The sequence below is a fragment of the Cynocephalus volans genome, chromosome X (assembly GCF_027409185.1).
Source record: "Cynocephalus volans isolate mCynVol1 chromosome X, mCynVol1.pri, whole genome shotgun sequence".
Lineage (NCBI taxonomy): Eukaryota > Metazoa > Chordata > Mammalia > Dermoptera > Cynocephalidae > Cynocephalus > Cynocephalus volans.
Window position 1 is genome coordinate 118713101 of NC_084478.1, and position 24246 is coordinate 118737346.

General features: G+C 36.5%; 1 protein-coding gene and 1 pseudogene across 2 annotated transcripts in view; one reads left to right on the forward strand and one right to left on the reverse strand.

Moving 5' to 3' along the window:
- The window catches only part of COL4A5 (collagen type IV alpha 5 chain), a 257285-nt gene that overhangs the window by 25429 nt on the left and 207610 nt on the right, over window positions 1-24246 (forward strand). The gene's annotated exons all lie outside the window — the stretch shown is intronic.
- LOC134367665 (ubiquitin-ribosomal protein eS31 fusion protein-like) lies at window positions 201-665 on the reverse strand (annotated as a pseudogene).

Consider the following 24246-nt stretch of genomic DNA (forward strand, 5'->3'; position numbering starts at 1 on the left):
AAGACTTGCAATTTTGATAGGGATTTCATTGAATCCATAGATTGCTTTGGGTAGTATTGACATCTTAACAATAAATCTGCTATTCCAGGAATATAGGATGTTTTTCCATTGATTCAGATCTTCTTTCATTTCATCAGTGTTTTTTTTTTTTTTTTTTCGTTGTTGTTGTTAGTTCATATCTTTTATTAACTCACATACACTTACTTGTCCTCTGGTTTGTTGAAACAAATATCAGACAACATTTGCTACAATGATGTCTGTCAACGTGGCTGGCCATACAAACTCCAGCACCACATTCATCTAAAGGGTACTCCTGACCAGGATGACTAATTTTGCTATTCTCATCCACTTTATATAGTATTTCAAAACAGCCAGTTTAGCTTTCTTTCTCTTATGCTTATTCTTCTTGAGAATGGTGTAAGACTTCATTTTCGTAGTACCACCATGAAGTCTTAACACAAGATGAAGAATGGACTCCTTCTGAATGTTGTAGTCAGACAAATTACATCCATCTTCCAGTTGCTTACCAGCAAAGACAATCTTTGCTGATCAGGAAGAATTCCTTCCTTATCCTGGATCTTGGCCTTTACATTTTCTGTTGTATTAGAGGGTTTAACCTCAAAAGTGATGGTCTTCCCCTTAAAGAGTTTTACAAAAGTCTGCATCTTGGTGGTGGTTCTACCAAATATGGCATGTAGGAAAGCTTATCAGTGTTTTCTAGTTTTCTGTGTACATGTCTTCCACCTCTTACATTAAATTTATTTCTAGGTATTTTATTCTTTTGGATGGTATTGTAAATGTAAATCTTAATTTCCTTTTCAGATTGTTCATTGTGGTTAAATAGAAACAAAACTGATTTTTCTGTTTGATTTTGTACCATGGAACTTTGATGAATTTGATTATTAGCTTTAGTACTTTTTATGTGTGGATTCTTTAAGACTCTCTCTATATGAGATCATGTCATCAGCAAAGAGAGATAGCTTTACTTCTTCCTTTCCAATTTGGATGCCTTTTATATCTTTTTCTTGCCCAATTACTCTGGCTAAGACTTCCAGTACTGTGTTCAATAGAACTGGTCAAAACAAGCATCCTTGATTAGTTCCTGATCTTATAGGAAAAGCTTCCAGTTTCTCAACTTTGTGATTGAGTTTGCTGTGGGTTTTTTATAAATGCTTTTTATCATGTTGAGAAAATCCTTTTTCACTCCATGATCTGAGTGAATTTATCATGAAAGGGTGTTGAATTTTGTCAAATGCTTTTTTTTGTATTAATTAAGATGGTCATGTGTTTTTCCCCTTTGTTCTGTTAATGTAGCTTATTACATGGATTGATTTTCTTATCCATGGTGTATAACTTTTTTAGCATGCTGTTGGATCTGATTTGCTACCATTTGGTTAAGGTTTTTTGCATTACAGTATTTTCATAGGGATATTGGTCTGTAATTTTCCTAGCTTCAGTATCTTTGGCATGAGAATAATACTAGCTTCATAGTATAAGTCAGGTGTTCCTCCCGCTTATTTATTTATTTTTTTTGTAAGAATGTGAGAATAATTCGTGTGTTTCTTTAAATTTTTGGTAGAATTCTTCCGTGAAGCTATCTGGTCATGAACTTTACATTGTTCCTAGGTTTCTGATTACTAATTCAGTGTCTTTATTTGTTATAAATCTGCTCAGATTTTCTATTTCTTCTTGACTTAGTTTTGGTAATTTGTGTGTTTCTAGGAATTTGCCCATTTCATCTAGATTGTCTAATTTGTTGGTGTACAGTTGTTCGTAGTATTCTCTTATAGTCCTTTTTATTTCTGTAAGGTTAGTAATGTCCTCATTTTCATTTTTTTATTTCAGTTATTTGTATCTTCTCCCTTTATTTTTCTACTTAGCTAAAGGTTAGTTAATTTTGTTGATCTTTTCAAAAACCATCTTTTGGTTTTATTGATTTTCTCTATTGTTTTTCTGTTCTCCATATCATTTATCGTCACTCTAATCTTTGGAATGTCTTTCTATTGTTATTAGGGTTTAGTTTGCTCTTATAGTTCCTTAAGGTGTAAAGTTAGATTATTGGCTTGAGATCTACCCCCCTCCTTTTTTTTTTTTTTTTTTTGATTTGTTTAGGCATCTGGCAGGTATAGGGATTGAACCCTGGACTTTGGTGTTATCAACTGGCCAACTGAGCTAACCAGCCAGCACAACTGTCCGTTTTAAAGTTTGAATTGACTGCTATAAATTTCCCTGTGACTGTTCCCTTTATTATATCCCATAAGTTTTGGTATGTCATATTTTTCATTTTTATTCTTTTCTAGTATTTTCTAATTTCTTTTGTAATTTGTTCTTTGGCCTATTGATTGTTTAAGAGTTTGTGGTTTAGGAGACTGGCTGGTTAGCTCAGTTGGTTAGATCGTGGTGCTGATAACACCAAGGTCAAGGGTTTGGATCTCCATACTCACCTGCTGCCAAAAAAAAAAAATAATAATAAAAGGAGCTTGTTGTTTAATTTCTACATATTTGTGATTTTTCCAATTTTATTCCCTTTAGTGACTTGTAACTTCACCCCTTTTGGTTGGAGATGATACTTTGTATGACTTTAATTTTTTATATTTAATGAGACTTGTTTTGTGATCAAATATATGTTCCATCTTGGAGAATGTTCTATGTGCACTTAAGAAAAATGTGTATTCTGATTTTGTGCGGAGTATTCTACATACAGTCACGTGTCCCTTAATGATGGGGATATGCTCTGAGAAATGTATTATCAGGTAATTTCATCATTGTGCAAATATCAGAGAGTGTACTTACACAAACCTAGATGGATAGCCTATGACACACCAAAGTTATATGGTATAGCCTATTGCTCTTACATGAGTAATGCATTGCACTAGATGTTATAAAGGCTATGACATTGCTAGGTGATAGTAATTATTTCCATTATAATCTTACGGGACCACTGTCATATATGCGGTCAGTCATTGACTGAAACATCATTATGAGGCCCATGAATGTATGTCTGTTATGTTTAGATTTATGATGCTGTTTAAAACCTCTGTTTCCTTATTTATCTTCTGTCTAGATGTTCCATCCATTATTGAAAATTAATTATTGTAATCTCTATTATTATACAGTTGTTTATTTCTCCCTTTAATTATGTTAATATTTGCTTCATATATTTGGGGCTCAGTTATTTGATGTGTATATGTTTCTAATAGTTACATATTTGGTTTTTGGGTTTTTTTTTGGTTTTTGTTTTAAACTTTTTTTATTGGTTATGAATATTCATGAGATACAAAGCTGATTGAACCCCCTCGTGCCCTAGATGTGAAGGCCAGATCCATACTGGCAGCATGCCCATTTCCACAAATTACGATTGTACCCTATCCCCCCCACCAAATTATCCCCAATCTCCCTCCCCCACCCCTTTTCCCTGACTCCACTTTGTATGCCTAGGTATGTTCTCTCCCTCTGCAAGTCTACCACATCACTGTGGTCTTTCTTTCCTTCTTTCTTTCTCTCTTACCTCCCACATATGAGTGAGTACATGTGGTATTTATTCCTCTGTGCTTTGCTTATTTCACTCAACATAAATTTCTCCAGGTTCATCCATGTTGTTGCAAATGGGAGAATTTCATTCTTTTTTTATGGCAGAGTAGTATTCCATGGTGTATATATACCACACTTTCCTTATCCAGTCATCCATCAATGGACATTTAGGTTGGTTCCATGTCTTGCCTATTGTAAACAGAGCTGCGATGAACACGGGAGTGCAGGTATCCTTTCAACATGATGATTTCCATTCTTCTGGGTATGTACCCAGAAATGGGATTGCTGGATTGTGTGGAAGATCTATCTGTAGTTGTTTGAGAAACCTCAATTCTGTTTTCCATAGTGGTTGTACTAATTTACAGTCCCACCAACAGTGCAGGAGTGTTCCCTTCTTTCCCACCATTGACAGCATTTGTTATTCACTGTCTTTTGGACTATAGCCAGTCTAATTGGTTGAGGTGATATCTCAGTGTGGTTTGAATTTGCATTTCCCTGATGATTGGTGATGTTGAGCATTTTTTCATGTAGCTGTTGGCTATTTGTATGTCTTCCTTTGAAAAATGTCTATTCAGCTCCTTTGCCCATTTTTAGTTGAGTTATTTGTTTTTTTACTATATAATTGCTTGAGTTCCTTGAATATTGTGGATATTAATCCCTTGTCAGATGCATAGATAGCAAAAATTTTCTCCCACTCTGTAGGTTTTTATTTTACTCTGTTGATTGTTTCCTTTGCTGTGCAGAGCTTTTTACTTTTATATAGTCACTTGTATTTTTTATTTTTTTGTTGTTGTTGCTTGTGCTTTTGGGCTCATGTTTATAAAGTCTGTGCCCAGACCTAGTTTCTGAAGTGTTTCACCTATATTTTCCCTTAATAATTTTAGTTTCACATCTCATACTTAAGACTTTAATCCATTTTGAGTTGATTTTAGTATATGGTGAGAGGTGCATATCTACTTTCATTCTTCTGCATGTGGATATGCAGTTTTCCCAGCACCACTTATTGAAGAGGCAGTCTTTTCCCTATGTAGATTATTGTTGCCTTTGTCCAATATCAGATGGCTGTTAGCCTGAGGATTGATTTCTGGGTTCTCAATTATGCTCCACTGGTCTGAGTGTCTATTTTTATGCCAGTACCATGCTGTTTGGCTACTATAGCTTTGTAGTATAATTTGAAGTCAGTGTTATGTCTCTAGCTTTATTTTATTTTATTTTTTTGCTCAGGATTGCTTTGGTTATTAGGGGTCTTTTGTTGTTCCATATGAAAGTTAAGATTGATTTTCCATTTCTGTGAAGAATGTCATTGGTATTTTGATGGGGATTGCATTGAATCTATAGATGGCCTTGAATTTACACTTTTTTCAAAATATGATATCATTCTTTGTCTCTTGTAACAGGGGTTGACTTAAAGTTGAGTTTGTCTGATATTATAATCATCCAATCCAGCTCTCTTTTGGTCATTATTTCCATGGAATATCTTTTTCCTCTCTTTAAATTTCAACCTATTTGTATTTTGGGGTCTAAAGTGAGTCTGTTGTAGAAAGCTTGTAATTGGATCATGTTTTATTATCTATTCTGCCAATTTCTGCCTTTTGTTGCCTGTACTTTTGAGGTCTTACATCCTGACATGTTTCCCCTATGTTTTCTTCTAGGAGTTTTATAGTTTCAGGTCTTATATTTAAGTTGTTAATCCATTTTGAGTAGATTTTGGTATAGGGCGAGAGGTATGGGTCTAGTTTCATTCTTCAACACATGGACATACAGTTTTCTCAGTACCATTTATTGAAGAGGCTGTCCTTTCCCCAGTGCATGTTCTTGGTTCCTTTGTTGAAGATCAGTTGGCTGTAAGTACCTGAGTTGATTCCTGGTTCTCTATTCTGATCTATTCTTCCATGTGTCTGTTTTTATGCCAATACCATGCTGTTTTGGTTACTATATCTTTGTAGTATGATTTGACGTCTGGTACTGTACTGCCTCTGGCTTTATTACTATTATTTTTTGTTGTTCAGGATTGCTTTGACTATTCAGGGTCTTAGTCCATATGAATGTTAGGATTGTTTTTTCTGTTTCTGTGAAGAATGCTGTTGGTATTTTATTGAGGATTGCATCAAATCTGTAGATAGCTTTGGGTAGTATGAACATTTTCACAATGTTAATTCTTCTAATCCGTGAATGTCTTGCCATCTTTTTGTCTTCTTAATTTCTTTTAGTAGTGTTTTATAGTTCTCATTGTAGAGATCTTTCACCTCCTTGGTTAAATTGATTCCTAGGTATGTTATTCTTTTGGTAACTATTGTGAATGATCTTGTTTTCTTGATTTCTTTTTCAACTATTTTATTATTGGTGTACACAAGCACTACTGATGTTTTTGTCTTGATTTTATATCCTGCAAACTTACTGAATTCATTTATCAGCTCTAGGAGTTTTTTGGTAGAGTTTTTAGGTTTTCCTATATGTAGGACCATATCATCTGTGAACAGGGATAGTCTGACTTGTTCCTTTCCAATTTGGATGCATTTGATTTCTTTCTCTTGCCTGATTGCTCTGATTAGTACTTATAATACTATGTTGAGTAACAGTAGTAAGAGTGGGCATCCTTTTCTTGTTCCTGTTCCTTAGGGAAAAGCTTTAAGTTTTTCCACATTGATGTTCCACATTGATGATGATATTGGCTGTGGGTCTGGCATATATGGCTTTTATTGTGTTGAGATAGTTTTCTTCTATACCTCATTTGCTGAGAGTCTTTTTTTTTAATTAATTTATTTTTCCCTATATAAATGCATCTCTTTTAAATTGGCTTCTACTAAACAGAAGGAATGTAAACATTAAGAAAAAATTTTAAAATGATGTTAGCTATACAGGTGGAAATTCAGAGATAATTTGTCATTTTAGAAGATTATTGCTTCCAAATTCTTTTTTTTTTTTTTTGAGGGCTTAGAATAAGATTTATACTGGTAAACACCTATATTAAAAAGAAGAAAAATCTAAAATCAGTAATGTAAACTACTACCTTAAGAAAATAGAAAAAAGTAGAGCAAACTTATCCAAAAGCAAATATAGGTAGGAAATGACAAAGATTACAAAAGAAATATATGAAATAGGGAATTAAAAAACAATAGAGTAAATCAACAAAACCACAAGTTGATTCTTTAGAAACATCAAAAATACTTGCAAATCTTTATCTAGACTGTCCAAGAAAAAAGAGAGAAGACTGGAATTACTAAAATCAAAAATAAATTAGGGGTATTATATTGTCATTATGGCTTTTTGCGTTGGTAAGATTTAGTTTCTTTCTCATTTTCACTTGCATTTTTGCTTCACCAGTGGGTTTTGTTCATTTTTCAGATTCCAGATGCAGAACTACCTTGAGGATTTCTTGTAGGGCTGATCATGTGGTGGTGAATTCCCAAAGATTTGTTTGTCTGGAAAATCTACTATTTTCCTCTCATTTCTCAAGGATACCCTTGCTGGGTAGAGGATTCTTGGCTAGAAATCTTTTCTTTTAGTATTTAGATACATCATCCCATTTTCTGGCCTGTAGAGTTTCTGTTGAGAAGTCCACTGCTAGTCTTATAGGGACTCCCTAATAGTTTACTTGATGTTTTTTTCTTGCTTCTTTTAAGATTCTCTCTTTGTCTTTGAGCTTTGCCAGTTTGACTGTAATGTGTCTTGTAGAGGATCTTTTTTGGGATGAATCTGTTTGGAGATTTTGAGCCTTATGGATCTGAAGGTCTGCGTCTCTCCCTATGCCCAGGAAGTTTCCATTATTATTTCACTGAATCAGTTTTCTATGCCTTTTCCTTTCTCCTCCCCTTCTGGAACACCCATGATATGAATGTTTGTGCACTTAAGGTTGTCTGCTAGCTCACTGAGATTTTCTTCATTTTTAAAAATTCTTTTTTCCTTTTATTTGTCAGCCTGGGTTATTTAGAAAAGACTATCTTCAAGATCATAAATTTTTTTTCTACTTATTCTAGCCTGCTGCTTAAGCTATTATTTGTGTATTTTATTTCATTGAATGAATCTTCCAGTTCTGTGAGTTCTGCTACATGCTTTTGTAAGGTATTAAGCACTTTGTAAATTTCCTCCTTCATATCTTGGATTTTTTTTCTTATTACATTATGTTGTCTAACTGAGACTTCTCATATCTCAGTGAGTTTCCTTAAGACTGTTGCTTGGAATTACTTTTCAGTCATTTCAAGGGTTTATTGCTCAATAGGGTCTGATATTTGAGAATTACTATATTCTTTTAGCACTGTCATATTTTCTTAGGTTTTCGTATTTGGAGTATCTCTACATTGATGTCTGATCATCTGGTAGAGCAGTTCCTTCTTTTATTATCTTGTAGTGGGCTTTGAGGAGAGAGTCATCATCTTCTTTTTCCAGTCTCCACTGATGACTCTCATTGTGTCTGGTGGGCTGTCTGCACAGTGTGTGTGGTTGCTTAGGTGGTATTGAACTGCTTTATTGGCAGCAATCTCTGTGATGGCAGCTGTTGTGGGCCACCTTCGAGGAAGTGTTGTTTTTGGCATGCTCTGTTGCCTACTTTTGGGTGGCAAGTACTGCCCTCTGCTCCCTGCCTAGGACCCTGAATGCGCACTCTTACCTGCTTGCACACTCTTACCTGCTTCTGGTCAGAAGAGGCTGCAGCTCATGGTTCCTTGCCTAGGATCCCAGGCATGCTCTCTTGCCTGCTTCTGGGTGGAGGGGGCTGTGGCCCTCAGTTCCTTGCCCGGGATCCCAGGCACAATCACTCTCCTGTTTCCAGGCAGATGGGGCTGTGGTGCACGTCTCCTTGCCCAGGACCCTGGGCATGCTCCCTTTCCTGCTTCTAGGCAGAGGGGGCTGTGGCCCTCAGCTTCCTGCCAGGAACCCCAGCATGCTCTCTGGCATGTTTCAAGTGGAAGGGACTGTGATCCTCAACTCCCTGCCTAAGACCCCCTGCTGAGAGTCTTTATTATGAAGGGATGTTGAATTTTGTCAAATGCTTTTTCTGTGTCTTTTGATATAATCGTATGTTTTTTGTTCTTGATTTTGTTGATGAGGTCTTCCCCATTCATTGATTTGTGTATGTTGTACCATCATTACATCTGTGGAAGGGATCCCACTTGATCATTGTATTAGTCTGTTTCTGTTGCTTAAAATAAAATTACCTGGAACTGGGTGATTTACAAAGAAAATAAAATTTATTGGTTACAGTTTCAGTGGTTGGGTAGTCCAAAGAACATTGAACAAATTTGGTGAAGACCTTGGTGGTGGCAAGTGATGGCAGGGTATCACATTGTGAAATGGCAGGCAGAGAGAGAGAGAGAGAGAGAGAGAGAGATTGTTCCTCTCGCACTCTCATTTTAAAGCCCTTGGAACCACACCCATGACCACCATTTTTAATCCATTCACTTCGGCATGATCCTTCAATCTAATCACCTCTTCAAGGCCTCACCTTTCAGTTTTCATAATAGGATTTCCTACCCTCTTAACACTGTCACAGTGGAGGTCACATTCAGGTAGGATACTCATTCCAACGCATCCACCCCTGGCCCCCCAAAACTCATGTCCTTTTCATATGCAAATACATTTGTTCTATCCCCAAAGTCTTAACTTGTTTCAACTCAAAAGGTCCAAAGTCCAAAATCCCACCTATGATATCAAACCAAGTTATCTACTTCCAAGATATGATGGTGGGCCAAGCATGGTGTACATATTCCCATTCAAAAGGGAGAAATAGGCCAAAAGAAGGGTGTGATAGTCCCCAAACAGATCCCAAAATTAGCAAGGCAGGCATTAAATCTCAAAGCTTTCAAATTATGTACATGATTCTGTGTACAACATCCTCTGCATGCCAGTGTGAGGGTTGGGCCCCTTTGTTCTTAGTCAGCAACATTACTATGGCTTTCCTCGTTTCAGGCCATACTTCAGCTCTCCCAGGCTGTCATTGCACCCTGGTAGCACCATAATCCTGGGGTGTCCATAGCAGTCCCACTCTCATGACTCCACTAGGCATGGCGCTGATGGGGATTCTCTTCTGCAACTCTGACCCCACGTTTACACTCAGCATTGCTCTAGTGAAGGCTGTCTGTGCTCACTCCGTCCCTGTGACAGATATTTTCCTGCGCCCCCAGACTTTTCCATAGATCCTTTGAAATCAAGGTGGCGGCTCCCAAGGCTTCAGAGCTCTGGCATTCTTGTGAGCCTACAGACCTACCACCACATGAGTGCTGCTGAGGCTTCTGGCTTGTATTTTCCAAAGGTGCAGGTCCCGCCACACCTGGGGCCAATGTAGCCATGATTGGAGCAGCCAGAGCAGCTAGGGTGCTGATGTTGGAAGCAGCTTTCTGAGGTAGCCCTGTGCATTGAGCCCATGGAGGACACCTCAGGCCTGTTCCTCAAGACCATTCTGTCTCCGTAGGCCATTTGACCTGTAATTGAAGGGTTGGCCCCAGAGGCTTCTGCAATGCCTTCAGGGCCTTTACCCCAGTCTCTTGATAATCCTTGTTTTCTACTAATCTTCTTAGCACAGTTGCATTTTTCTTTCTGAAAAATGCTCTCTGCTTCTCTACCACGTGGCCAGGCTGCAAATTCTCCAAATCTTTATGCTCTGCTTGACTTTTAATTATACATTATGGCTTTGTGTCACACCCTTTCTGCCAGAACTCAGCATAGGCTGTTGCATGTAGCCATGGAGCTTCCTGAATGTTTTGCTGCCTAGAAATTTCTTCCACCAAATACTCTGGTTTTCAACTCTTAAGTTCCAACTTCCACAAAGTCCTAGGGCATGGACACAATGCAGCCAATTTCCTTTCCTGTTCATAACAAGGGTAATCTTTACCCCAGTTTACAATAAATCCCTTCTCATTTACATCTGAGATCTCCTTAGAATGGTCTTTGCAGTACATATTTCCATAAGCATTCTGGCTACAACCATTTACCAATTTCTAACACTTTCCCTGGTTTTCTTGTCTTCTAAACTTTCACCAGAATCTATGCTTTTCATAGCCTGTTCCTCCACATTTTTCCAGCCTCTCCTGAACACCCAGTTCCCATGCTTCTTCCACATTATCAAGTATTTGTTATAAGGAGCACCCCACTTCTCTGGCACTAGTTTTCTGTATTAGTCTGTTTCTGTTGCTTATAACAGAATATATGGAACTGGGTATGTTATAAAGAAATGAAATTTATTGCTTACAGTGATGGCAGGGTATCACACTGTGAAATGTCAGAGCAGAGAGAGCAAAAGATAGTTCGTCATGCACTCTCCTTTTTAAAGCCCTCAGAACCAAGCCCATGACCACCATTTTTAATCCATTCATTTTGGCATGGTCCTTCAATCTAATCACCTCTTCAAGGCCCTACCTTTCAATTACCAAAATAAGATTTCCCACTCTCTTAACACCATCACAGTGGGGGTCAAGTTTTGGTGGGACACTCAATCCAAGGCAATCACGGTGCATAATCTTTTTGATGTGCTGTTGTATTCTGTTTGTTTCCTAATAATTTGTTGAGGACTTTTGTGTCTATGTTCATCAAGGATATTGGCCTGTAGTTTTCTTTTTCTGTCGCATCTTTGTCTGATTTTGGTATCTGGGTGATGCTGGCCTCATAGAATGATTTTGGGAGAATTGCCTCTGTTCCAGTTTCTCAAATAGATTTAAAAATCTTGGTATTAATTCTTCTTTAATGTTTTTGTAGAATTCAGCATTTAAACCGTCTGGTCCTGTCTTTGTAGGGAAACTGCTGATTAGTGCTTCATTCTCATTGCTTGTCATTGGTCTGTCCAGGTTTTCTCTTTCTTCTTGGTTCAGTCTTGGTAGTTTGTATATGTACAAAAATTTATCCATTTCCTCCAGATTTTCAAATTTGTTGGCGTATAGTAGTTAATAATAATCTCTAGTGATTCTTTGTATTTCTGTGGCGTCAGTTGTAACTTTTTTTTTTTTTTTCATTTCTGATATTCGTTATTTTAGTCTTCTCTCTTCTTTTTTTAGTCTGGTCAATTGTCTATTTTGTTTATCTTTTCAAAAAAACCAACTTTTTGTTTCATTGATCTTTTGTATATATATATATATATATATATATATATTTTTTTTTTTTTTTTGGTCTCTATTTTATTTAGTTCTGCACTGGTCTTAATTGTTTCTTCCCATCTACTAATTTTGGGATTGGACTATTTATGTTTTTCTAGTTCTTTGAGGTGTAATGTTAGCCTGTTGGAAGTGTTTCTGTTCTTTTGATGTAAGCATTTATTGAAATAAACTTCCCTCCTAGCAGTGCTTCTACAGTATCCCATCGGTTTTGGTAAGTTGTGCTTCTGTTGTCATTTGTTTCAAGGGATTTTTTGATTTTCTGCTTTATTTCTTCTTTGACCCACTGGTCATTCAAGAGCATGTTGTTTAATTTCCATGTATTTGTATAGTTTACAAAGTTTTGTTTGTTGTTAATTTCTAATTTTATTTTCTTGTGGTCTAAAATTATACTTAATATGATTTCAGTCTGTTAAAATTTGTTGAACTTAACTTGTAGCCTGACATGTGGTCTGTCCTGGAGAATGGTCCATGTGCTGATGAGAAGAATGTATATTCTACATTTGATGAAGGAAATGTTCTGTAAATGTCTGTGAAGTTTATTTGGTCTAAACTGGTGCTTAAATCCAATATTTCTCTAATTTTTTGTTTAGATTATCCATCCAGTGCTTAGAGTGGCATGTTAGAATCCCTAACACCCAACTATGTGTTGGGATCTATCTCTCTGTGTAGATCCAGTGACAGTTGCTTTATATATCTGGGTGCTCCAATGTTGGGTGAAAATATATTTATGATTGTTATTTCTTGTTGTTGCATTGGTCCTTTTGTTGTTATATAGTGACCTTCTTTGTCTGTTTTTATAGTTTTTGGTTTGAAGTCTATTTTATTGGATATAAGTATGGCAACTCCTGCATGTTTTTGGTTTCCACTTATGTTGAATGTCTTTTTCCATCCCTTCACTATTAGTCTATGTGTGTCTTTATTGGTGAAGTGAGTTTCTTGCAGGCAGCATATAGTTGGGTCTAGTTTTTTAATCTATTCATCTAGTCTATATCTTTTAAGTGGTAATTTAATCCATTTACATTCAGGGTTGTTATTGAAAGGTATTGCCTTGTTCCTGACATTTTATTAATTTTTATGTTTGTTTTATATTTCTTTTGTTCCTTCCTTTTTCTTTTATTTTTTTGTCTTTGCTGTTTGATTTTTTTGTAGTGATAAGATACATTTTCATTCCCTTTGTCATTTGCTTATCTTTTCTACTAGTGGTTTTTATTTTTTCTCATGTATTTATGGTGATATATATTGCTCTTTTGATTCCAGATGTAGGAATCCCGTGAGGATTTGTTGAAGTACTGGTCTGGTGGTGGTGAATTCCTGCAGCTTTTGTTTTTCTGGGAAAGATACCATTTCTCCTTCATTTCTGAAGGAATGCTTTGCTGGTTATAGTATTCTTGGTTGGTAGTTTTTTTCCTTTAGCAGTTTGAATATGTATTTTCACTCTCTCTTGCCCTGTAAGGTTTCTGACTTGAAGTTTGATGTTATCCTGATGGGGATTCCCTTATGGATGATTTGATGCTTTTCTGTTGCTGGTTTTAGAATTCTTTCTTCATCTTTGACTTTTTACAGTTAGAGTATAACGTGTCTCAGGGAAGTCCTTTTTGGGTTGAATTTTTTGGGTGTCTTTGAGCTTCTTGGATCTGTGAGACTGTATCTCTTAATACTTGGGAACTTTTGGCAATTATTTCATTAAACAGGCTTTTGGTGCCTTTTCCTTTTTCTTCCCCTTCTGGTACAGAGGTACTCACAGAATATGGATGTTTATATGCTTAAGGTTATCAGAAAGATCTCATAGGCTTTCTTCATGTTTTAAAATTCTTCTTTCTTTTTTTGATCCAACTGGGGTAATTAATAAAGCCTGTATTTGAGTTCAGAAATTCTTTCTTCTGTTGTTCTAGACTGCTGCTTATACTCTCAGTTGCATTTTTTATATCATTGAGTGAATTCTTCAGTTCTAGGATTTCTACTTCATTCTTTTCTATTGTTTCTGTATCTTTGATTAATTTGTCATACATATCCTAGATTCCTCTCTGAGTTCATTGTGATTTCTATTTTTTCATCCATCATGTTGAGTTTCCTTAATATTGCCATTTGGGATTCCTCTTTAGGTAGTTCACTGGTTTCCTGATGTTTGGAGTCTGTATTGGAGAATTGTAGTCGTCTTTTGGAGGAGTCATGTTTCCCTGTCTTTTCATGCTTCTCATATATCTGCATTGATGTCTGGGCATCTGGTGTTGTAGTCACTTCTTTTAGTTTTTGGGGTGGTTTTTGAAGGGAGAAACTCTTTTGTGTGGAAGTGTTCTATATTGACAGTTGAATTTGGCATTTTAAGTTTGGATTTGGGTGAATGAGGCAGTGCAGACTTCATGTGACTTCTTTAATTAGGTTCAGTCTTGAAGCTGTTTGTGTGTGCCTTTGTGGCCTAAGCAGTGGGGCTCTCAGCGGTTTCTTGTTGGGGTGGGTATCCCTCGGCAGGGTTGTTTTGGCTGTGGGCCCGGCAATTCTGTAGAAGGCTTTTAAAGGTCAAAGCCCCTATCTGATCCATGGTTGGTCAGTGAGCAGGTGTACACTGGTGCAGCAGTTCCTGGCAGCTCTGTAGAGGGCTGCTGGATCAGCTATTGAGACTGGAGCAAGCCTGCGTGGATTCTGTAGGCTCCAGAGGCTCTCTAGGGATGTTCCTCTCTGGGGAGGAAAAGCTGCTACCCAGTCAGCTGTTGGTCTGGGAGTAGGTGTACACAGGTGCTCCAGGGCCTTGAAGTTCTGCAGGTGACTTCCTGATCAGCTCTTGAGCCTGATTCAATACTGCACGTGTGCAGTCAAGCCTAGCAGCTCTGTAGAGACCTGCCTTGCAGAGTTAAAACCGCTGCCCAGTCCTCTGTCAGTCAGGAAGCAGATATACATTGGCATAGCGGATCCTGGCAGCTCTGCAGAGGGCTACCAAATAGGCTGTTGAGGCTGTAACAAACCTGCAAGGAAGCAGCAGGCACCAGTGGCTCTGTGGAGGGCTTCAGGTGTAGGAGGAGCCACTGCCAGACTGGTTGTCAGCCAGCATGGGCTCCTGTGAGCTCAGTCTGTCGATGGGTTGTGCGGGGTGGGTGCACGTGGTTGTGGGGGGTATCTGCTAACTGGCAGCTTCCCCACTAGCTTGTCTGTTTGCCTTCCTGGGAGAGAGGGAGTGTTGCATGGGCTCAGACAGTGGGGTCTTGGTCTTTCTGACTGGCCTAGGTTCCAGGCAGTTGGGTTTGTAATCTTGTTAGCACCCATGTGAGCATATGGAGGGTCATGGGGGAAGGCAGGGCTACCATTGGACTGGCTGTTGGACAGTACATGCACCTGTAGGTTCAGCGATTTGGGGACCGTACAGGGTAGGCATGCACAAATGTGGGGAATCCACACATTGATGGCTTTTCTGCTCAGCTGGTCTGCCTGCTTGCCTGAGGTGGTAGGGATGCCACATGTGTTCAGACACTGGGGTTCCAGTCTTTCTGTCTCCTAGGCTTCAGGCAGCCAGGGTCATGGTCCTGTTGGTGCTTGTGTGAACATGGTAGAATGCAGTCAGTGCCTCCAGACAAAAGGAATCTATTTCCCTGGGTACGGGACAAGGCACACTCCAGCTGTGGATTTGGCTCCGAGGTGGTGCTGCATCACAGCCGCTAATGGCAGGAGGCAGTTTCTTCTCCCTGGGTTTCCAGTATGAGATTGTGCAGCTATGCTAACTTCCAGCTACTCTCCAACTGGTCTGGGTCCCAGAAAGACTTGGGGGACTCTCTTGTGGCAGGGATAGCTGGCATTTGTGGTGGTAGTGGAAACAGCTGGCATCTTATCAGCTTACGTCCTCTCCACCTGATTCTGAGCTGGTTCCTGCAGTGGGGTGGAGGCTGGGTGGCCCTGCTCTGTTCTCTATGGTGCCATTCCCATCTTACATGCTTCACAAGGATCTTGTCACTCTCCTGATGCTTGCAACATATTTTCTCAGTCTTTCTGGTCCACATATATTTGTCTGTGTTGTTTTGGTCTTTTTTATTGGGGAGAACTAATGCTAGAACTCTCTAGTCAGTCGTCTTGGGGAAAAAAGTCTCAAGTTGTGTTTGTTTTGATTCAGCATTTGAATGGTTGTTGTAAACCTTGGATTGTTTTCCAGAGTTCTGACAAAGTCAGTTCTGATAGTTCCTGATTGATTTTTGATGTTTCTGTGGAGGGACAGGTACTTAGATTTGGATTTGCTTACACCACCATTTTCACTGATGTTCAAAATTTTTTTAAGTGCGGATACACAGTTTTTCTTGCAATTTTTTTTTTTAAATGACAGTCCTTTCTCTATTGAGTTACGTTTTCATCTTTGTTGCAAGTCAATTGACCATATATGTGTGAATCTTTTCTGGATCGTCCACACTTTGTTGTTGATCTAAATGTCTGTCTTTATGCCAGTACCCACTGTCTTGATTACTGTAGCTTTATACTAAGACTTGAAATCATGCAATACAAGTTTGTTTCAACTATTAAAACTATATTGTGTTTCCATATAAATTTTGGAAATAGCTTGTCAATTTCTGAAAAGTCTGCTGAGATTTGTTTGGATTTGCATTTAATCTATAGATCAATTCATGTTAACAATATTGAGTTGTCTTATACACGTTAATAGTATATATATATTTTTAGTCCTTTAATTTCTCTTAGCAATGTCCTGTATATTTCAGTGTACCAGTTTTATAATTTCTAGTAGTCATAGTAGCTTTTTGTAGATTCTTCAGGATTTTCCATATGTACTATTATGGTACCTTTGAAAAGAGACAGTTTTACTTCTCCCTTTCCAATTTATATGCTCGTTATTTGTTGTTCTTGTCTATTGCCCTGGCTAGGACCTCCAGTATAATATTCAGTAGAAGCTATGAGAGCAAAGTAGTGAGATCAGACATCCTTGCCCTGTTTCTTTTATTAGTGGAAATGCATTCAGTATGTTTACCGCTAAATGTGATGTTACCTCAGTGGTTCTCAATGGGTGGGGAAACTTTGCCTGCCAGAGGACAGTTGGCAATTTCTGGAGACATTCTTTGTTGTCACGACTGGGGACTGTTATTGTTGTCTAGTGGGTCGAGGCCAGAGATGCTACCAAACATGCTTCAATGCACAGGACTTCCACTCACCCAGTTTCTGCAACAAGAAATAATCCAGCCCAAAATGTTAATAGTGCTGCTGTGGAGAAACCCTGTATTAGCTGTAGGTTTTAAGAGATACCCTTCATAAGATTAAACAAACTTCCTTTTATTTTTAGTTTAGTGAGAGTTTTCATCAGAAATGGCTATTGAAATTCTGTCAATTTTTTTTGCACCTGTAGACATGATTATATAGTGTTTCCTCCTTTATTCAATTAATATAGTGAATTACCTTGATTGATTTTTGAATGTTAAACCAATCTGGCATCTGGTATATACCTCACTTAGTCATGAGATATTGCATTTTTTTATTCATTTTTCTAATACACTTGAATTGTTTTTGTGTACAAAGCATTGGTGTGCCTCTCCTCCCCCCTTCTGTGTCTCTTCTCTTTTATGATGTCTTTGTCTGGTTTGGTAATAGGGTTCTGCTTGCATGTTATAAACCCTCTGCCTTCACAGGGGATGCTTCTTTTACCCCTACACCTGGAATTTAATCCCAGAAAACCTATTTATTTTTAACTAGTATGTAGTTAACATGACAGAGAAACAAGGACTATCTGTAGTTCCTTAATTGAAATCCATATGACCATACCTGTGTTTAAAATGAGAGTTTAGAAAGGTTTATATACTATTATATACTATATGTATTATTGAGCATTCTGTAGTTAAACATTAATTATTTATGTAGTAAAACTTATGAATAATCACACTATGGGAGATAAAGACTATAAGTAGCCTCACATAGGTTCCTGTCAGTTTTTGCCACCAATTGAATTTTGGTGCTAGACTTTGTAAAACATGAAGGTGCTGTGAGCCTGGAAAAACTTGTTGTTTAATATTGAAACTTGATTGGAACCTATACTGTTTCCTATAGATGCAATGCGCTTTTATTGCAAAAAACTATCCTATAGTGCTGAAATGCACTGTAATTGCAAAAAGCTAATTTTACAAGTAGGCAATTTTTCAAATCAATCTTTTGCTAAATTTAGAAATGTCTAATGTGGTGTTTCATCACTTGGTCCTGAGACATTTTATTTTTGTATAATCTATCAGTAGATGAAATAATCAATTCCAATTTCATGTTATTCTGATGAACATTAAATTGATATGACCAGCCAAAACTCACATAACTGATAAAGACCTTAATAGCCCATCTTTGTCTATTCCATGACACCATCTCTAACCTGGACTACTGCCACAGCTTACTAACAAATCTCGTGTTTTCAAACTCCTTCCGTGCCCTCCAGTCACTCAAATATCTTGGGGAATTTTCTGGCTGTTTTGTAATTTTCACCTAGAATAAAAACACTAAAACAGATTTTTTTCTAAAATTTCCATTGCTGTAGTTAAATTTTAATTTTTTTGGTAAATCACATGTGTGATAAAGGATTAATATCCAGAATATATAAAGAACTCCTATAACTCACAAATAACAAAAACCGCCACCACTACCCAATTCAGAAATGGTCAAAGGATTTGAATAGACATTTCTCCAGAGAAGATACACAAATGGCCAATAAGCACATGAAAACATGCTCAACATCACCAACCATCAGGGAAGTATAAATCAAAAGCACGATGAGTTACCACTTCAGACACATTAGGATGGCTATTATGAAAAAGAAAAGAAAAGCGAAATAACAATTGTCAGGAAGGATGTGGAAAATTAACATCCTTGTGTATTTCTGGTTGGAATGTAAAATGGTGTAGCCACTGTGGAAAACGATACAGCAGTTCCTCATAAAATTGAACATATTATTCTCATATGATCCAACAATTCCACCTCTAGGTGTACATCCAAAAGAATTGATAATGGGAGCTCAAACAGATACCTGCATGCCAATGTTCACTGCAGCATCATTCCACAGCACTCAAAAGATGGAATCAACCCAAGCGTCCATCAACAGATAAACAAAATGTGTATATATACACAATGGAACCAATGTTAGTTTTGAGACTGCTCACCAGAAGCTTTTATATCTAAGGTAAAATGGAAAATAGAGTACAATACAGTTCTCTTTTAGTGTCATCCCTTTTCTATTAGTTTATTTTCTTAGCCACAAGTACAATAAAAACTCTTTTAACTGTATCTTAGTGAAAATTTGATAATTACACAAAAAGCATGTTCACTTGTTTTGGGCTAAAAATGGGGAGATGCATTTTAATAAAGTATTTTTAAAGTAATAATTTGGAAATTATCTTTCACAGCTGAATTAAATCTGATTTCTGAGCTCCATGGGGATCTTCTGGAAAAATTTGAATATTAGTGAGAAGAGGATTTCTCACATGTTTCTGAATGGGATTTTCAATGCTAAGGCATAGAAGTCATCTTCCAGATTCTCTTTGCAGACATACTTAATGAAATTCGATTTTTGGGAAATTTAATTTTCAGTAACTTTGTCCTTTTGAAAAACATCATCAAGGCAATAAAATGAAGATACATTATTTTAGTACTACTTTGCTTTATTCATAGCTAAATTTTGGCTGTAAATACTTGAAATATAATGAGCAATAATGTTGTTTGCCCCTTGATGTTTCAGGTCACTTGGAAACAAATGAAAATATGGATCCTACGAACATATGAGTTTTTTCCCTTTTTGATTTTCACAAAAATTTCTAATTGAGGTCCTACTTAAGGTCATTCAGCAGTGCTTCAAAGATACTATCCAACTTATTGGTGTTCTCTGAGACTTAAGTGAGAAAGCAGCATTTTTTGTTTTATCTTTAATTTAAAAAAAAATTTTAATTGTGGCAAAAAACATATAACATAATTTTACCATCTTAACCATTTCCAAGTGCTCAGTTCAGTAGTGTTAAGTATATTCACATTGTTGTGCAACATAATCCTTAGCTTAAAATTGCACATAGTTATGTAGGTCAGCACAATATTATTCACCAATAGAGTCATCACAACTTATAGTCTCAAAAGAAAATGATACGACGTTTTGTAAAATGAATTGTTATGTCTGCATGTAAGTTACTAATTTGGGGGTTGACTTTAGGATTGGACTAAAAACGTCTGAGAATTTCTTCTCAAGAAGTACTTTGGATAATCATTGAAAGGAGAAATCACTGTGTCCTCTATTTGTTGAAGAAGGCTTCCATGGTGTAGGTGGAATCATAATTCATCCTTGGAGACTGGCTAAGACATCGAGTGGCCAAATGGAGGGGTTAGGTGTTTGAGGAAATTTGGGAGAAAAACCAAATAGCTGAAATTGAACCTGGATCCAGGAAAATGCTTGATTTACTTGGGATTGGTGAGACTAAACTGGCTAACAGAGCTTCATTTGGGTAATGTAGATTATTTGTTGATTATCGCATTACAACTGATATTAGGATATTTTCTGAAAGTAGGTAATGCAAATAACATTAGTTAACTATTTTATTTTACTTGGCATTGAACATTTAATTTCCTATGTGTATTAGTTTCTTAGGGCTGCCCTAAAAAAGTAAGAGGTGGAGGCTTAAAATAACAGAAATTTATTGTCTCATACAGTTTTGGAGGTTAGAGTTCTGAAATCAAGATATTGGCAAGGCTATTCTCTTTCTGAAGGCTCTAGGAGAGGGCCCTTTCTTTCCTACTAGCTTCTGGTGGTTGCCAACAATCCTTGCATTCCTTGGTTTATAGATTCCAATTTCTGCCTTTGTGGTCACATGGTATTCTTCCTCTATGTGTTTCTTTGTGTCCAAATTTCCCTCTTATAAGGTCACCAGTCATTGGATTAGGGCCCACCCAGATCCGATAGGATCTCATCTTTGATTACATCTATGAAGACCTTACTTCCAATTAAGGTCACATTCTGAGAGTACAGGGGGACATGAATTTTGGGGGGATACTATTCAACCCAATATACTATGCATAAGAAAATATCTTAATTGTGACTTCAGAGGACACCTTGAAAAATATTTTCACTTTCATATATTTGGTCTCTATATATTAGTATTATGTGCAAATGTTCAGATAGAATGTCCAGGGTTAAAATACAGTTTTCAAAATTTTCAAAACAAGAAAATGAAGAACATGATGTCGATGTTGTTTTTTTCTGATTTAAGTGTATCAGAATAAAGCAAATGAGGATTACATAGAAAGTGTTTGAGGGAGTAAGTTTGTGAGACATTCCTCAAACTTTTACAATGCAATACATGTGCCAGGCTGAGTAGTGGATAATCTCCTTACCCTCAAAAAACTCACAGTTCTGTTGAGAGACAAATTATAACAAACTGTGATTACTGCAATAGTAGAATTGTGCATAAGTCATTGAAAGAAATAATTATCTGAATTGAGTTTTAAAAAACAAAAGAGTTTTACCAGGGAAATGAACTGTGTGTGTGTGTGTGTGTGTGTGTGTGTGAGAGAGAGAGAGAGAGAGAGAGAGAGAGAGAGAGAGAGAAACTGATTAGTTTTGAAAGAAAGAGTATGTAAATCAAATGAGATTGTTTATTCCACTTACTCCAATTCAAAAGTAATGACCCTCATGACCTTCATAATGTGATAATATAGTTCCACGACCCATATGTTGAAAATGTTGATATATTTATTCCAGAATGTAGTTTCTCTGACCAAATATGGTCTTTTTGAGGTGAAGGATCTGATAAAGGTAAAGCTCTCTAATAGCTGATCAGGAAACTTCTGTGGGGAAAGTTTACCATAATACCATGAAACAAGCATCAGCCTGATTAACTCTTGATTTTGTGAATGAAATAAAATGGTATCTTTGGTTCCTACCCTGTACCAAGGTGTTTTTTAGACAGGGGAAATTAGCTATAATAATTTCCTCTGGAAGATGAACTGCACTATTTTAGAGCTTTAGAGTGTTTTTCTTTTTCTTTCTTTTTCCCCCCTTACATTTATTTTTGATTAGGTAATACATTCATGTGGTTTGAAGTTTGAAAGTTATAAGAGAGTATACAATTAAAGTTTCCCACCCTTTGTGTCCATCCACACAGTTCTCCTTCCTGCAGGTAACCAGTGTTAACATTTCTTATTTTTACTTCTAGAAATATGTCATGCATACACAAGCATGGGCACTCACAAACATATGCACACATTCTTTTCTTCCCCTTGTTTTTACACATTTTTCTGTACTTCAGAGCATTTCACATTAGTACCTGAAGAGCTATGGCTACATATTATTTGATTGTTTGGATATGACATAATTTATTTAACCAGTCTCCTACTGAGGGATATTTAGTTTGCTTTCTGTCTTTTGCTATTGCATTTCTGCAATGAATAATATTGTAATAGGTCATTTCAAATGTGTGCTGTCTGTACAGTGATTTTCTAGAAATTAAACTGTTGGATTGGATGGTATGTATTGTCATTTTGATAGATGTTGCCAGGATGTCCTCTACAGAGGTTTTACCAATTTACACTTTTACTAGGAATGTATAAAAGTGTTTGTTTCCCCAACCCTCACCAACACAATGTGCTATTCAACATGATATCTTTGCTAATATGATAGGTGAAAAGTGCTATCTTGATGGGGGTGAGGAAGGGAAGGAGGTTGGGGAGTGATAGGTCAGGTAAAGGGCATAAAGAAAAATTAAGATTTGTAATAACGAATATGCTAATAATAAAAAATAAAAATTAAAAATAAGAAAAATGCTATCTCAAGTTTTTAACTTGCATTTATGTTCTGAGTAAGGTTGAGCATCTTTTCATATATTTAAGACCTTGTGATATTTATAAAAATAATTTCCTTTTTATGATGGCTGGGTTGCTAGTCGATTGATAGGAACAGTGTCTTTTCTCCTTAACTTATACCTGTGGGCATGTTCTTTTACAGAAAAGAACAAGGGTGACTCCAAAGAGCACATTTAGGTCAAATGCACTGTAAGCCAGGGGCATTTTATGTGTTTTTAAAATTCACTTGATCTTTATAATTCACTTATTTTACAATGAACACATCATAGCTGACAAACAAATGAACCATTTCTTAATAATTTAAAATGATTTAAGTTACTCAAAATTTAACTCAATATTTTTATTTCTCAATATACACTGTACTTTATAAAAATGTTTTTATATATTCCAAGAAAAATAGAATTATTCTTTATGTAGAAACTTACCAATATGTTAGAATTTGCACAGAAATATTTAAAATTATGATATGTTTACATTTGAAATATGTTTGCAATTTTCTTTTTTAATACACAAGCCCCATTACAATAAGGTTAGAAATTCGGTGTATATTTAAATGTGTTGACTAATTCATAAATGGCTCCGATCTCCTTTGCGTCATACAACAAATTGGTCTTGGAGCTTTGTATTTGGCACTGAAAAGCATCTCTACTGTAGCACTTATCAAAGTCTGCCATGTATCATCATTAGTTATTTATGTGTCTGCCTTTCTCACTAGATTGTGAACTTCTAGAGGATACAGTTTTTATTCCCCGATAGCACTTGCTTAGAACTTTGCATATATCCCATTGTTATAGAATGTTTCTTGAATTGAATTGAATCACATTTACATTGGGGTTCTGAGGTTGCATTTTAAAAACATTTTCACACAGCATTTTATTTTCTTTTTTATGTAAAGTCTTATTCTAATACTGCCCAAGTTTGCTGAAGATTTTTGCATCTCTGATCATCAGAGATATTGATCTGTAGTTTTCTTTTTTGTCATGTTTTTGTCTGGTTTCGGTATCAGGGTGATGCTGGGTTCATAAAATGAGTTCGGGAGAGTGGCCTCTGTTTCAAATTTTGGAATAGTTTGAAGAGAATTGGCATTAATTCCTCTTTATAGGTTTGGTAAAATTCAGCAGTAAAATCATCCAGACCTGGAATTTTCTTTGTTGGGAGACTGCTTTTTACCACTTCAATCTCATTGCTTGTTATTGGTCTGTTCAGGGTTTCTTTTTCTTCTTGGATCAGTCTTGGTAGTTTGTACGTGTCCAGAAATTTATCCATTTTCTCAAGGTTTTCATATTTGTTGGCATGTAGTTGTTTATAATAGTCTGTAATCATTGTTTGTATTTCTGTGGCATCAGTTGTAATGTCTCCTTTTTCATTTCTGATTTTTGTTATTTGGGTCTTCTCTGTTCTTTCTTTGTTAACCTAGTTAATGGTTTGTCTATTTTATTTGTCTTCTCAAAAACCAACTTTTTGATTCATTTATCTTTTGTATCATTTTTGGGGTCTCTATTTCATTTAGTTCTGCTCTGATCTTAATTATTTCTTTTTGTCTACCACTTTTAGGATTGGATTGTTGTTGTTTTCCTAGTTCTTTGAGGTGTAGCATTAGGTCATTTCTTTGAAGTTTTTGTATTCTTTTTATGTAAGAATTCATTGCAATAAACTTGCCTCTTAGAACTGTTTTTGCAGTATCCCACAGGATTTGATATGATGTGTCTTTATTTTCGTTAGTTTCAAGAAATTTTTTGATTTGTTCTTTAATTTCTTCTTAGACCCATAGGTCATTCAAGACCCAGTTGTTTAATTTCCATGTGTTTACATGGTTTCCAGAGTTTCACTTGTTATTGAT